This window comes from Alnus glutinosa, chromosome 6, assembly GCF_958979055.1.
Source record: "Alnus glutinosa chromosome 6, dhAlnGlut1.1, whole genome shotgun sequence".
In the NCBI taxonomy this organism is placed as follows: domain Eukaryota; kingdom Viridiplantae; phylum Streptophyta; class Magnoliopsida; order Fagales; family Betulaceae; genus Alnus; species Alnus glutinosa.
In genome coordinates this window covers 15,096,229-15,112,903 of record NC_084891.1, presented here as the reverse complement: position 1 = coordinate 15,112,903, position 16,675 = coordinate 15,096,229, and the positions used below count along the sequence as shown (strand labels likewise).

The window sequence follows — 16,675 nt, the reverse complement described above, 5'->3', positions numbered from 1 at the left end:
TGTATGATAATTTATCATACGGTGCCGTATGCTTGTTTATTTTCATGTTTAATAATTAGATGCTTCACTTAACATCTGTATCACTAGACTTAAGATTTAGGAATCTAAATCTTCTCTTAAATGTAAACATTATGCGAAACATAGTTTACAAATTTCGGGGACAAAATTCCGATAAGGTGGGTAGGATGTAACGCCCGAGAAATTCAAACTCTCAAGAAGTCATTGATATTGTTGAGGAAACAAATATCCACATGTTTTTATAAGCAAACCTAAAAATCCTTAAAAACCTAAGAGTTACATTTAAGCTTTAAACTTTGATTGAACCGAAAACTGGTCAAACAAACTCGGATTTAGTTGATTCAAAAACCCTTGTTCTTACAAAAGAAAGATCTATCCTATGGTAAAATTTAGTGAAAAGTCCACCTGTTGACTTTTTGGGTTTATAGTTGACTATTTAGGTGCCAAGTGGCGCTTTTAGTTGAACTTTGACCTCTAAATTTAAGCTTGATAAATATATTTTTATGGTTTTTAATTATTCAATATTGTATATATTAAGTTTAAACTTGAATCCTGTGAAGTCAAAATTCAATTTGGTAACAGTTGACTTTTTGACCAAAACCGGTGCCTAATTGATACGACTGTCGAATTTTTAGCAGAAATAAATTAGAAGCTTAACACTAGCCGGCCCTAATATTCTCCAGATCTGTATTTTTGTATTAAATTCCACTAGTGGCCAAGCCATCATGAGTGTGAGAGTGAGAGTTGGCTTAAATTTCATTTCTTTAATGATAATGCAAATGCACTACCTTAGTGATAATGAAACCCACTTGCATTGGAGATAAGGCTAAGATGCACCAATTCTCATCCATTGGATCAAAATGTGTCTACTTGATCCTAACTATTCATTCTCCTATAAATAGAACCAAGGTGGAAGGATGCATTACCCATCAAGCTTCACACACATACACATCCTTAATCAAGAGAGAAAATTGTGAAATTTGTGTAGTTTTGTGTGGTTCGAATCTTGAAGTGTGCTAGGAAGTATTTTGGTAAGCTTCCAATAATTTGTTTCGTTGATTTTATGGTTTAAGTTTTGATTATGTTCATTATGTGCAAAGGAAATAATTAAGATTAAAAAGAAAAGGACCTAAAAGAACACATATACCTCTCCTTGATTTTATTTGATTATAGATATATATATGTATATTATTCTTGTTTTATTTTAACTTAGTGATGGTCTTGGATCATCATAGGTAACTTTTATTATTTTAATTGTAATATAACTTAGTGATGGTCTTGGATCATCATAGGTAATTTTTATTATTTTAATTGTAATATAACTTTGTGATGGTCTAGGATCATCATAGGTAATTTTTATTACTTGTGTATTTATTATATAACATTCTATATTAATTGTTAAGATTCATGTTTGAGCATTATGTCACTCGTTTCAGTGCTCGACCATGAATCAAAGAAATGAATTTAGTTGATTTAATAACTTTTGTAAAATAGTGAATATATTCTTGTTAGTACATATATTTACCTATTTATCTTAGCATTTGCATTAAGTAAGGAGGCTCAGCCAACTGCTTACCCTACCCCTTGCATCATAATATCATTATACATATACCCTATTAAGATTCATGTGCAAGCGTTATGTCACCAAGAGCTACGCTGTGTTTCGGTGCTTAAACATGAATCATTATAGTATTTACTTTTATGTTCTTATAATATATCTTAATCCTTCATAATCGTATTTGGTGGTATTGGTCATATAGCCTCGTCACCAAATCATGAACCAAGGATTTAAGATTGTTATAAGTAATCATCTCAAATAATGAAGTAATGGATAAAAAGATAAGTGTCTATAAACAATATTCTGTTTGATTGATAATTGATATATATACTTATAATATTGATTGATTTATATGCAGAAAAAGGAGCTAAGAAACTATACAAGGAGTGTAAGTATGGATGTACTTACTGAGGAATGATTCTATGTTTCATTAGGACTGTGTGTTGAGTGCTTATTGCATGTGGTTGTTTATGCATAGCATGTTGTGTCTAATAAAATATAACGGCTGATAAGATAGCCAGTACATCAGTTGACTTGGGGGGGTTAAAAAACCAAAGCTGATGTAGTAGCAAAGGGGAGGTAAAGCTCATCAGTGAACCCTAAAAAGTGCGAGTCCGAAGTCCTAATATATAAGCTAATGCTGGGACCGGTAGGATTCCAGTAAAAACAGGTAAGACTTTAAGTGGGAGGCAACGGACGTGAACGGGTTCTGATAACCTAGAACGAGAGGTCTGAAGAAAGATGATCATAAAATACAAACTAAATGGTTACTACGATGCATATTCATACAACTCTTGCATTTATACTATTTATGAACTGTTATTGATCTAATGGTAACTTAGATATGAAAATAGATGACTCACTTGTTTGTCTATGTAAATATGATGACGTCATATTTACATAGTTGCTGATGCAGATCTGGAGAACGAAGGCATGGACTCATATGCCAGTTTTAATGATTTTTGAAACCATTGCTGTAGCAATATGTGCTAGCTTAGAAATTGCTAGGCATTTGAGTCCTCAGCCTATAAATAGAGGCCCCTGTGCTTGAGGACTGCAAGAATTCAGTACTGAATTCTACTAGAGCTTAGAGAGTTAGGAGACCTGGTTAGGAGGCGTTCGTGTTAGGTTACACGTCAGAGTTCAAGGTACGACCACTGCATCAGAGGTATGTGAGTGCTACTACTTTGTAACTAGCTTTGTCTTCTGAATAGTGGATATCCTGGGTTTGGCTGCTCTGGAGTGGTTTTTCTCTTAATTGAGTTTCCACTTCGTCAACAAAATATTTGTCTCCTTTAATTCCGCATTTAATATTTTGTTGCACACTGTTCACACACACTGTTAAATTAGAAGTCCAATATTTTTCAATTGGTATCAGAGCAGGTACACTCTGTTTAGGATTTATTTCCTGAGTGTGATCCTCGTCTCTTGTTACTTCTATTTTTTGATTACACCTTTTATCATGGATTTCTCTTAATTGTCTGAAGAAAATTATGATATTGAGCTCTCTAAAGTTCTTGCAAAATTCGATAAAATTATTTTTCCAAAAGAGCTCAAAAAGGTGAAGCAAGAAAAAGAGTCATTGATTATACAATTGTTTGAATCACATGCTTTGATTGACTCTTTGAGATCTGAGAATACCATGCTATTTAACATTATTGATACACTTGAGAATAAATTAAAAGAATCTTATGATCTCTTGAAAAAATTCTCAAGTGATAATTTGAAGAGCATGCTTTGTATTCACTCAGATATTTCTAACAAGTCTGCTTTAATTGTTGATGATATGAGTACTTATACTTCACATACTTTTGATTTTGAATTAGATTCTGTTGATATTAAGCTTCTGATAGTAGATGCAGCTTGTTCTGAAAATTCTTGCTTGAAAAATTGTGTGAAGCCTAACTCTAAGGATTCAGGAGCATAAGGTAAGTTTGTTCCTATTTGTCATAATTGTGGAAAAATTGGTCATATTAGACCAAATTGTTATTTGTTAAAATCCTACAGACCTTGGAAGAAGCAGGAGGATTTCAAAAAGGCCGTTATTGAGAAAGCCTCTTCAGCTAAATATGCCCCGCCCCATAGGAGGCATATATCTCAAAGAGGTAAGGACTTTGTTGTTTGTGAAAATGCTAATCTTAAAGTTGCAGAGCTTTTCAAGAAGCATTTCAGCAAACGAAGTCAGCCTACCTACTATCATTGTGCTGTATCTGGACAAATTAGGCCACACTGCCCTCAGATCCGACATCAGCAGCCTCGGATCAAGAAAACAGAGCAAAAGACAGGTAAGTCTAGCTCTAAACCTTCCAAGCCTCATCATGCTTTTCGGCAACAACGACATTATCCTCAAAGGGATTCTCCCTCATGCCATCATTGTGGTAAGTTTGGCCACATCAAAGCCGAATGCTTCAAAGTGAAGCCTCACAAGCCCAAAAAGAATCAGACCAAGGAAGGGCTTGTCAACATGATGAAGAATGTCCTAGTCAGACTAATCAATTGGGACATGGCTCACACCCCTGCCTCACAGGTAGAGAAGGTATGGGTAAGGAAGGATGAGACCATTCACCCCTTAAGGGGGAGTGGACTCACCTAGTAGGTGAGGTCTCCCATGCCTAGTATTTTGGTTCCTAAATCCTAGTGCATGTCAGATATGTTTGCATTGCATTGTTTATCATTGTCATATCTTATTCATGCCTTGCATTCTGTTTGAGGAACTGTTTATTTTATCCCCATATTTTTCTCTTGTTACATTGAGAAACTTTTGCAGATATATTTTTGGGGATGACAGTTATAAGCACGTCGGGCGGCTGCTTTTCTGTCTTGGCATTTCTAAACCTCTCCATGAGGGCAGGTTTGGCTTTACCTTACATGCTAGGGAATAGATGTCATTTCCTTTTCCATAAGCATGCCTATGTTGTTTTTTTTTTCTGTCGCATTTTTCAACCAAAAAAAAAAAAAAAATGGGGGAAGAAGATGTGGAATTTTATTTTTTTCTTTTGATAGCTTTTCAGATATTGTATGTGTTTTTGCCTGATATCTCAGTTCATTGATTAAATATGCTTATATATGATTGAGAGTTTATGCATGATATCTGCTAAGTTTTCCTGTTGCATCTTAATGATAGATAGTTACTTTCCTCATGCAATGAAAATGTACACTATCTAAGACTCCCCTAAGGTACATATTTTCTTCTCTGACTTCTTGCTTCTGGAAATTCTAATGAGAGATGTTTTTGATGAGATGACCAAATTACCAAATGCTAGTTGAACCTAGAACCTAAAAACTCTGGCATTTTCTCTAGGTTGCAGCATCAAAAGAATCAAGCAGTAAATCATATGAATTCTATGCGCTCATTATTTATTCACTGCTTATGTGCTGAATTTGCAATATGCCTTGCCCTTCATGGTGTAAGTAAATTTTACCTTGTCCTTCATGGTACAAGTAAAACAATTGGGTGCTGCATCTTAGGGGGAGTGTATCAGATGAGGGTGGCTAGGCCCTAGTAATTTATAAGGTTTGACTTTTGACTAATCTTTCACTGATTTTCTCTCTTGTCTAGAAAATCTAGTTGCTTTTTATCATATCAATGAAAGTCATACCTTATGGGAAAAGTCTTCACACACACAAACACATTGCATGAGTTGAGTAATCTATTTAAAATTTCTATCTGCAGGAAAATTTGTGCTTATTGAATACTTAACTCTCATTTATATCTTTGCATATTTTTGCAATGCTATTTGACTGTTTTATCAAGTTGATTATACATGCATGTTCTGAAGCTAACTTTAAGGAAAAATATTGTTCTACAAATTTTTCTCCAGCTTCAGATTTTCAGTGTGAAGCGTCCAGACGGACCTATTCTTATGTCTGGACGAGTGCAGTCTTACCGTATGCTGTCCTACCAGTAGCCATTCGGATAGTTATGTGACTTGTCCTAACAGGATCTCTACAGGTTTAAGACTTGCATCCCTTTCTCTGCCATACACATATCTTTGCATTTTTATTGATTTATCATGGCATGTTGTGTGTTTTTCTCGTGGATTTCTCCCGAGATTTTGGCATTCTTTGCACATCTCTTCTCATCCCATGATCTTCATTGTGTCTTCCGTTATTCATTTAAGTTTTTATGCTTTTAGAATATTGGAATATTTGTTGGGATATTTTCTTGAGATATTGTGCATGAAAATCATATTCTGTCTATGTGTTTGGTTGATATTGATATATCTAGGTCATTTAGATTGCGATCTTTGCTTTTGTAATTCTTGGGCATCCAATTGACAACTGTCTTAAATACCACATTATTTTTGGAACTAACAGGATCTAATGGTATTTTTGGAGATATTTCTTATTGGTTTTGGTTCAGGAATATGACATCCAGCAGCTCCCAGCACAATGTTTGACAGATGGATCCTTTGGAAAATTGATTGTTGTTGAAGTCGGATGTTCAAATTCCAAAGGTCTCAGGATTAAGATGAGCTTTTTCCCCTAGCTCATGCAGAGCCTTCCGTAGCATTCCCTTGAATGTTTATCAGTTAGAGGTTCAGTGGTGAATCTCCTTAATTATCTTGCAGACCAGTTGCTTAGAGGATGTCAATCTGCGGATAACCAGTTTCAGGCTTTGTAAAATCAAGAGATTGAAGGTTTTAGCCCACGGTTCTCGGCTTTCTAAGCTAGAAGTCGAAGTAGTACAAATCCAGGTTTTTATACGGATTTCTCTCCGTTATTTGATTTTAGTGGATCAACAGGATTTGGTACTTGGAGGATTTTTGTTACTCTCTTTTGGGCCACTTGCAGACTCTTCTCTAGTTTCCTATTGATTAGGATTTTAGAACGTTTTTGTCTGTGGATATTATTACTCTGTCTACCCTTGTACTTCTGAGACATTGAGGGGGAGTAATTGTTGTGTGGTTTTTCTCATTACTCAGTTTTACCCTTCGTCCCTTTGTGACAAAAAGGGGGAGTATTTTTGATTTGGACCGGGATTGTATTTCTAACCGGTCAAGTGATTTTTGTCCCAGAATGACCAAAGGGGGAGTTTGTTGGTTTGTAATTGGCCGCATTCTGTTGGACAAAATCACTTCATTATAAAGATGCTTTTTATTAGGGATTCCGCTATTCAGAAGTGTTCCAGAAGATTCTGCTCTGTTTGCAAGTCAGAAAAATCCGGTTCCCTGCCATCCGTCCGGATGAGGTGTCATACCGTCTGGACGCCCAGCTGTCCAATGCATCAACCGTCCGAAAGATGTGTCATATCATCTGAACGCTTATCAGACTAAAGCATCATCCGTCCGGACGACGTGGATTCCCTTCCGGACCTTCCTCTGTGTCGAGAAGCTTTGAACTGCTCCAGCTTGCATCTGTTTGGACGTTTCAGCAGCCCGTTCGGATGACTCTTAGTGTTTGACCAAAGCTTCAGATTTTCTTTCCAAAATCAAATATGGGAAGATTGCTGCAGCTGTTCGGACGACGTAGATTCCCATCCGGACGCGCAACTTCTTAAGGCAAGTTCGCAATTCAAACTCAATCGTCCGGACCCCAACCTACCATGTTCTAGACGCGTGTATGACAGATATGGAAATTACGTGCAGCAGATCACCCGTTCGGATGGCCATCCTCCTGGTCCGGACTCGCGAAGCCTTTATAAGGAAATTACTTGCAGCGGACGTGTGACCATTCAGACGACAGTGCCTCACCGTCTGAACGCGGCTCTCAAACATGAAAGATTTTCAACGAAAATCTTGAAATTTTGGTCGCACAGTTGTCCGTCCGAGCGGCCCATGACCACCGTCCGGACGACACCCAGCTTTATCAAGCCAGACGCTCATTTGAGTCCTCAGCTTATAAATAGAGGCCCTTGTGCTTGACAACTGCAAGAATTTGGTACTGAATTCCACTAGAGCTTAGAGAGTTATTTTGTGAGGTTATTGAGCTGATTTGTTCTCTCTGAAGCCGTTGTTGTGTGTGCTGTTGCTGCGCTTAAACTGAAGTCTTGGCCCTAAGGTAAAGGATTCCATTGAAGACCCCTTCAGGTAGGAGACCTAGTTGGGAGGCGTTCGTGTTGGGACACGTCAGAGTTCAAGGTACGACCACTGCATTAGGGGTATGTGAGTGCTACTACTTTGTAACTAGCTTTGTCTTCTGAATAGTGGATATCCTGGGCTTATCTGCCCCGGAGTGGTTTTTCTCTTAATTGAGTTTCCACTTCGTCAACAAAATATTTGTCTCTAATTTCGCATTTAATATTTTGTTGCACACTGTTCACACACACTGTTAAATTAGAAGTCCAATATTTTTCAGGTGTTAACAAAAAAATAGAAGTCATAAAAAGATAAATGTTGGCAACATTCTGGTTGACGAAAACACTTTATGTAACGGTTGCTTTTTAACATGATTATCGGTTCTATTCAGAGTCTTCAAGTAATACGGACAGTGTCTCATTTCATGCCATGTGTATGGTCACAAGTTTCTAAGAAGATGTCCATGAAGATTCCATGCAATTTCCAAGTTAGAACAGCCGGTTCCTGTGCAACCGTCCGGACGGGCCTTTGAAGGCGTCTGGATGCCTCGTAGTGTCTAGAAGCTTCAGCGTTGAAGATGTTTGGATGTCAGAGCAACACCATCCGGACGCTAGGTCAAGCTTCTCTAATTTCTACACGGAGTTTGATTTTAGTCGACACTGTTTGGGAAGTCTCTGCAAGATGTCCGGACACTGTCTAGCATTTCCGAATATTCCAAACTTCCTTTTTTAGCGCGAAAAGGAGTTACATCGAAGACCGTCCGAACGCTCGGCCAAACCGTCCGGACGTGGACCTATTATGGAAAGAATGGCGCTATTCTGTGTAACACCTCGTATTTTAAGATATTGAATAAAATATCTTAAAATATGATTTAAGACCTAATAATAATAAATATGAATATTTATGAAAATAAATATTCATTTATTAAGAAGTGTTTATAGTTTTAGTTTAATAAAAGTTCAAACGAACCTTAAACTTTGGAATAACAAAAATAGGGTCAAACGAACTTCGTTTTAGTTGATTCAAAAGCTAGAACGTTCATCTCAAAGTTCTCTAGCTACCTTCCGAATTTCATAATTTTTGGACTTCGTTAAGGGTACAAAAACACCCACAAAAGAAATTACCCCTGTTTTGGACGAAAAATAGCATTAATAATTTATGGGCATACTTTTGAACTTGGCCCAGCCCATTTGCTGTTCTGTCCACAAACCCAATCCACATGTCAGCCCAGCACACATTATTAAACCTAGCCCAGCCCACAATTGACATACTTAGCCTAACTTAATCACAAAGAGACTTGTTAGAATCAAAACTTTCGTTAGATAGAGATAAGAGATATGAAGTTAATTCGTATCTTTGTAATCATTCACCCAACAGCTTCAAGGCCTCTGTCCATAGGATGAGTTTTTCATTGGATTAATCCACACCGGTCAATCTCTCTATAAAGGAAGGGATGAGCAATCGTTGTTCTTCACAAACCAGAAGCTTCCCTTGGGCTTGCTGAAATTCTCCTCTTCTTTCTCTCTTCTGCCATGTACCTTCTCTGTTGCTCTTCATTTAGACCAACCAGCAAAAGAGAATACCAGATCTGGAAAACTCTCTGTACCTCACGGCTTAACCCAAGAAAATAGAAGGAAAGTGCAGCAAACCTCTTCTCATCCCTCTTTGTTCGGCCATCTGCTGTCCAGCAGCCCTTCTTCCTCTTTAACCAGAAGAAAGCCCCAAGTTTTCCCCTTCTTCTTTACTGAATCTCCAGTGGGTAAGATCCCTCGTGTCCCTCTCTTTTTCTGTGTGTGTACAACCGGCTGTAGAATAAAAGAAGAAAGGAACAAGAGCAAAAGAAAACAAAAGAGTTAAGGAAGACTCTATAGAAAGGAATGAGTCAACACTAATAAAAGAAAAGATAAGACAAAGATGTGTGTGGGTGTAAATCAGGCTGTGTGTGTTTGACGATGAAGTGTATGGGTTTTTGTTTAAATATATATATGAGAGCTGCGAGAATATACTATATATATTTGATACGTTAGATATAAGTATATATATAGCCTGCGTGAATGATATATATATATATATATATATATTTGACAACTAGAATAAAGTAAAAGAATAAGAAATCTGGACATGGTACTTTTAATATCTCAAAATACCATTTTGAGATATTTGGTAAGTTTTTAATTAAGGCTTTAATTTATTTTATATAATTTTTAAATTATTAGCTTTGTTTTAATATTTTTGTGATTTTACAGTTTTTATTATTTTAAGTATCTAATGTTTTTAAGTTGTGTTTTAACAGGGTATTCTAAGTAGCATATTTAAGTAATAAATCATGTCGTTGTAATGCCCGAGTAAAAATAAATATTTTTGTAAAAGCGCCGTTACGCCGCCCAATTGTTTTAAAATATTTTTGGGCATTAATAATAATAATGCTGTTATTTTGCTCAAGTTTATAAAATGATAATATTGAAATTAATTATGTAGTTATTCTAATCCACCTGTTTTTAAAGTATAAAACCCGTTAATTATGTTAACGAAGTTATTAAGTTTATTTAGTATAAGCCATATATTGGCTTAAACATATTTTGGTATCTCACTGTTTCAGTTAAAATAACTGAAACAGTGTCTGCCTTAATATTATTTAACAAAATGTTCTATTATTTTGGGTTGCAAAAATTTATTATAAAAATTGTGACTTTGAACTATTATACCTATTTTTATAAAAAGTGTATTATGAGATCTGTTTGGATAAATAGATATTTAAAAGTCTTAATAAATGCCGTAATAAATTCTGCATAAAAAACTAGTAATAAAATGTAATTTGACCAATTTTATATGTCGTGGTAATATTCAAGCGAAAATAGGAGATAATATTTAAATAGGAAATTATATTAAGGATTAAATGTCAGAAATTAGAAGAGGATTAAAATGTAATTTTTAATGAATTATACTAATTCATTATTTGCTTGTATTATATATGTTTATATTGCAGTGATTATATCTGTGAACATTTTCTTGAAGCTGGAAGAATTACTGTGAGTATTTCTTACTCACTGGGGATGATACGTGTGGTGGTTTTTGATTATGTGTTGAAGTCTGCTTTATTCAATTGTATGCATATGGTTTGACATTTGATATGTTTAACATGTTATGGTTGGAATTATGTATATGATGTTGTTTGCATGATCATATTATAAGTTATGAATGGGTTAATAAAAAGACTGGAGGTTTAGGTACCAAGGCGTCAGTGAGTTGAGGAGACCAACGTGTTAGTATTTTTTCCTCATTCTGTGTTTCGACAAAATCACTTAAGTGTGAAGATGCTGTAAATAGGGATTCCACTATTCAGAGTTTGCAAGTCAGAAGAATTCAAGTTCCTTGTCAGCCATCCGGACGATCGAGCCATCCCATCCGGGCGCCCATCTGTCCACTATTCCATCCGTCCGGACGACGTGTCATCCTGTCCGGACGCTAGACAGACCAGCATCATCCGTCCGGACGAAGTGTTCATTCCATCCTCCATACTGTATCGAGAAGTTTCTGTGCCAGCTTACAACCGTCCGAACATTTCAGCAGCACGTCTGGACGCCTCCCAGTACTCGATCAGTTTCTGATTTCTTTCCAAGTTCCAAGAAAGGGAAGATCAATCAACCGTCTGGACGATGGGTATCCCGTCCGGACGCGCATCTCCTTAAGGCAAGAATCGCAATTCAGATATGACCGTCAGGACGTCTGACAGCTTTGGTCCGGACGCGCGTGCATCAAAGAAGGAAATTGCCGATTCGACTTCAACCGTCCGGACGACTGCCTATCATGGTCCGGACGAGCGCATTACAGATATGGAAATTGCGTGTTGAAGAATAGTCGTTCGGACACTCATCCCCCATGGTACGGATGCTGGAGAGCCTTATAAGGAAATTACTTGCAGCGAACGTTCGATCGTCCGGATGATGTGCCATTCCGTCCGGACGATACCCTTAAACAGGAAAGATTTCCCCGCGAAATTTTTGGAAAATCTTGTCGCACAGTTGTCTGTCCAGACGGCCCATGTCCAGCGTCCGGACGGTGCCCAGGTATATTTTGCCTGACGCTCATTTGAGTCCCCAGCCTATAAATAGAGGCCCCTGGGCACTGAGAACTGCAAGAATTCGGTGTGAATTCCATTAGAGCTCAGAGAAGTCATCAATCCCTCTGAAGCCGTTTTACAAGTGTATTGTGCTATAAATCGAAGTCTATCTTAGAGGTCGGCTCTAAGGTAAGGAGTTCCATTGAAGACCCCTTCAGATAGGAGAACCTTGTTGGGAAGCGTTCGTGTTGGGTTACACGTCAGAGATCAAGGTACGACCACTGCATCGGTACATGTGAGTGTTACTATCTTGTATCTAGCTATGTCTTCTGAATAGTGGAATTCCTGGGTTTGGCTGCCCCGGAGTGGTTTTTCTCTTAATTGAGTTTCCACTTCGTCAACAAAAATCTGTGTGTCATTTACTTTCCGCTGTGCTTTAATTTTTGTTGACACTTATGCACACACTTTATTTTTGAAGTCAATTTCAATTTTTCAATTGGTATCAGAGCAAACACACTCCGTTGTAAGGATTTATTTCCTAAGTGTGATCCTCATCTCTTTGTGACTTCTATTTTTTGATTACACCTTTTATCATGGATTTCTCTCAGTTATTTGAAGAAAATCATGATATTGAGCTCTCTAAAGTTTTTGCAAAATTTGATAAACGTATTTCTCAAAAAGAGCTCAAAAAGGTGAAGCAAGAAAAAGAGTCATTGATTGTTCAATTATCTGAATCAAATGCTTTAATTGACTCTTTGAGATCTGAGAATACTATGCTATTTAACATCATTGATACACTTGAGAATAAATTAAAAGAATCTGAGGATCTCTTGAAAAATTTCTCAAGTGATAATTTTAAAAGCATGATTTGTATTCATTCAGATATTTCTAACAAGCCTACTTCTATTGTTGAAGATATGAGTACTTCTACTTCACATGCTTTTGATTCTGAAATAGATTCTATTGATATTAAGCCTGTTATAGTAGATACAACTTGTTTAGAAAATTCTTGCTTAACTAATCATGTGATGCCAAAATCCAAAGATACAGGTACACAAGCTCATGGTAAGTTTGTCCCTACTTGTCATAATTGTGGGAAGATTGGTCATATTAGGCCAAATTGTTATTTGTTGAAATCCCACAGGCCTTGGATTAAGCAGGATGCTCTAAGGAAAAGTGAAGTTGAAGATTCTTCCTCAGTAAAATATGTCCCTCCGCATAGGAGACATATAAAAGGTAAGGGCAATGTCATTTGTAAGAATGCTAACCATAATTCTGTAAAGAATGTCAAGAAGCATTCAAACAAAAGAAGCTTGCCCACCTGTCATCACTGCGGCATCATCGGTCACATCCGATCCATATGTCCACATCTCTAGGCTTAGAAGTCGAAGGTTCAAAAGGAGCTTCCAGCAAGAGCTACATCAGGCATTCTACCTCCGACAGCACATCAGGCTCCACGGCATCATCAGCAGTTTGTTCCTGCCAATCAAAGTGGCAAATCAAAAAAGAACAAACCAAGGCGCTACAAGAGAAAGCCGCAGAAGCCCACTAGCAACCATGGCTATGAAGGGTTGCTGAGACTGATGCAAGATATGCTAAGGAGTGTGGCCAATATGGACATGACCCGCAAACCATCTCCACGGGTTAAGCAGATATGGGTCAAGAAGGATGAGACCATTCACCCCTTGAGGGGGAGTGGACTTACCTAGTAAATGTGAAGTCTCCCATGCCTAGGATTGTGGTTCCTAAATCCTAGTGCATGTCAAGTATGTTTACATTGCATTGTCTATCTTGTCATATCTTATTCATGCCTTGCATTCTGTTTGAGGAACTGTTTATTTTATCCCCATATTTTCTCTTGTTATCTTGAGAAGCTTTTGCAGGTATATTTTTGGGGATGACAGTTAAAAGCACGTCGGGCGGCTGCTTTTCTGTCTTGGTATTTCTAAACCTCTCTCCATGAGGATAGGTTTGGCTTTACCTTACATGCTGGGATTAGATGTCATTTCCTTTTCCATAAGCATGTCTTTGTTGTTTTTCTGTTTATTTGTTTTCAACAAAAAAAAAAAAAAAAAAAACTTTTGGGGAGAAGATGCGGAATTTTATTTTTCTCTTGGCTGTTTAGATATTGTATGTATCTCTAACTGATATCTCAATTTTGTGAGCATTAATTTGCTTTGCTTAGATATATTTGAGAGTATATGACTATTTTGGCCAAGTTATTTTTCCTGGTTGTGCAAAAGTAGGATAGCTCCTTTCCTCATGCGATAAAAAAGTGCACTATCCGAGACTCCCTAAAGGTACATCATTCCTTCTCTGACTATTTGCTTCTAGAAATTCTGAATAAAAGAAGAGGTTTGTGATAAGATGGTCAAATTGACCACAGGCTAGTTGAACCTAGGATCTATAAATTCTGGCATTTCCTCTAACTTGCAGCACCATAAGAATTGAGCAGTTATTCGTATGAATTTTGTGCTTTAAAATTGTCTATTCACTGCTTCTGTACTGAATTTGCAATATACCTTGCCCTCTATGAGCAAGTAAAAAATTTATCTTGTCTTTCATGGTACAAGTAAAACAATTCGGTGCTGTATCTCAGGGGGAGTGTATCAGATGAGGATGGCTAGGCCCTAGTAAAAGTAAGGTTTGACTTTTGACTAATTTGTCACGGATTCTCTCTCTTCTTTAGGAAATCCGGTTGCTCTTGTCATGATTTTTCAAACCTTGTCGGTTCAGTCTCCACACACACACGCATTGCTTGAGTTGAGTTGTCTATTTGACTTTTCTATGATTAGGAAAATTACTTGTGCTAATTGAAATCTCAACTCTCTTTTATATCTCTGTTTAGTTTTTGAGATGCTCTCTGATTGTGTTATCAGTTGATTATACATGCGTGTTCTGACACTGACTTAAGGAAATTTGATCTCTGTAAATTTTCCTCAATTTTCTGGTGTTTCAGTGTGGAGCGTCCGGACGGTCTACATTGACGTCCGGACGGCACTCTCTTGGAGTCCGGACGAGGATGGAGCCCACATGTCTGGACAGGACCTAATGGAGTACGGACGCGCGCTGTCATCATCGTTCGAATGGTCTCTTTATATCGTCTAGACGCACGCGACCAGTCTGCTCCTTTCCGAGGCAGCGAGCGTCCGGATGTCATCAATCCACCGTCCGGACGGGGACCCCACAGAGGCTATAAATTCCCCTGCTCGCCGCATTCTCACTATACCCCACTCAATCTCACTTTTGGCTGGTTGTGAGTTCCCTTTTCGTGAGTTTTTGGCTTTTTGCATTTTTCTCATATTCCAGGTATTGTGTTTCAGCCCTTATCTCTTCAGTTTTTTTTTAGAACTGTTAGAATGCTATTTATTTTTGGAATATGAGATGCATATATCTGCCATGTTGAAATTTCTTGGACTTAGTTGTGATATTATTTTGTTATTTTCACAAGTCCTTTTACTGCTGTTATTCTGCCAAATTTTTGTTATCCTAACAAGAATACTTTTGGATTTTTTTTTTTTTGGAAAATTCTTGTTGGATCTTTTGCAGAATCATGTCTGCCGGCAGTCCACCCCGCAGGGTCCGTCAGAGGCTTGTGGAAGATAAGGCTGCAATTCAGGCCAAAATTATGGACCGCTCCGTCATTGCTGAGCGGAATGTCCTTCGGGCTGATATCATGGTGCCACCACTGGACAACATACTTGACATCATCCAGGCATACAACTGGGGATATCTCCACAGCTGTGCTTGTGTGGTGTACACGAGATTGGTCAAGCTGTTCTACGCCAACCTGGAGGTGGTGCAGAATGATGATCATGGAGTGGTGCTTCAGTCCTCCGTTGCAGGCCATCTCATCACTGTTGATCCTCAGGTCATTAGTCACATCATCCGAGTCCCAGTGCTCAAGATTTCGGCCAGCCTATACAATGAGGTGGTGCTTCCTCCATCCCTGGATGATCTTAGGGAATTCTTCTGTGCCGTTCCCCAAGGTGAGGAGCGCTCTACTGCCATCCGGATTGGTGCCCTGTCATCCACCCACTGCATGTTGGCCAAGATCATTCAGCAGAACATCTGGCCTGTTGCCTGGCGCAGTGATCTGATCCTGAAACGGGCCCAGTTTGTCTATGCAATCCACCTCCGCTTGCCTTTCTGCCTGTGCAAGCACATTTTGGGGGTTATATTAGAGGCCCGTGATGAAAGCATTGCTGGTCTTCCCTTTGGCTGCCTCCTCACTCAGATTATTCTTCAGTCGGGCATTAATGTCAATGGCGAACCGAAGATGAAAATCCAGCAGCCCATCAGCAAGCAGAAATTGATGAAGATGAAATTGTCAATGGTGCCCCCGCCTGCTGCTATGCCAGTCGGCTTTCCACATATGGCTTCATCCTCACATACTGTTCCGCCATCTGAGCCGGAGGTCAATTATGCTTAGATTATGGAGGCTTTTGCTGCACTTCAGGGAGGGATGAGCAGCATGCAGGTGTCTATGTCCTCCATGCAGCAGTCTATGTGTTCCATGCAGCAGTCCATCTCATCCATGCAGCTAGTTGTGCACTCCATCGACAGGTGTGTGGAGCATAACCAGCTGGACCTTCAGGAATGCCTGAAGTATCATCATCTTAGCAGCAGTGATGATGAGGATAATGCAAACGGGATTTTACCCATGCCTAAGGATGTTTGATTCCCTCTTGTGTTTGTAGACTTTTTATTGTCTTTTATTATTTTGAGACAATTTTTTTTGCTTTGTTAAAACTTTTGGATATATATTACTCTGTTTCCTGGGTCCTTCTGAGACCGTCAGGGGGAGTAATTCTTATGACAGTTAGTTTTCATTACTCTGTTTTACCCTTTGTCCCTTTGTGACAAAAAGGGGGAGTAATTTTTATTTTTGGACCGGGAATGTATTTCCAAACCGGTCAAGTGATTTTTGTCCCAGAATAGCCAAAGGGGGAGTTTGTTAGTATTTTGGCCTCATTTTGTGTTTGGACAAAATCACTTAAGTGTAAAGATGCTGTAAATAGG

The 16,675-nt window shown here is 38.2% G+C and overlaps 1 long non-coding RNA gene across 1 annotated transcript; it reads left to right on the top strand.

The window, feature by feature from the left end:
• The first annotated feature begins 8,931 nt into the window (after positions 1-8,931).
• Positions 8,932-10,847, top strand: LOC133871800 (uncharacterized). The gene is made up of 3 exons (XR_009900874.1): positions 8,932-9,352; positions 10,580-10,622; positions 10,821-10,847. It is a non-coding gene; the product is annotated as an uncharacterized LOC133871800 (long non-coding RNA).
• Positions 10,848-16,675: the final 5,828 nt, after the last annotated feature.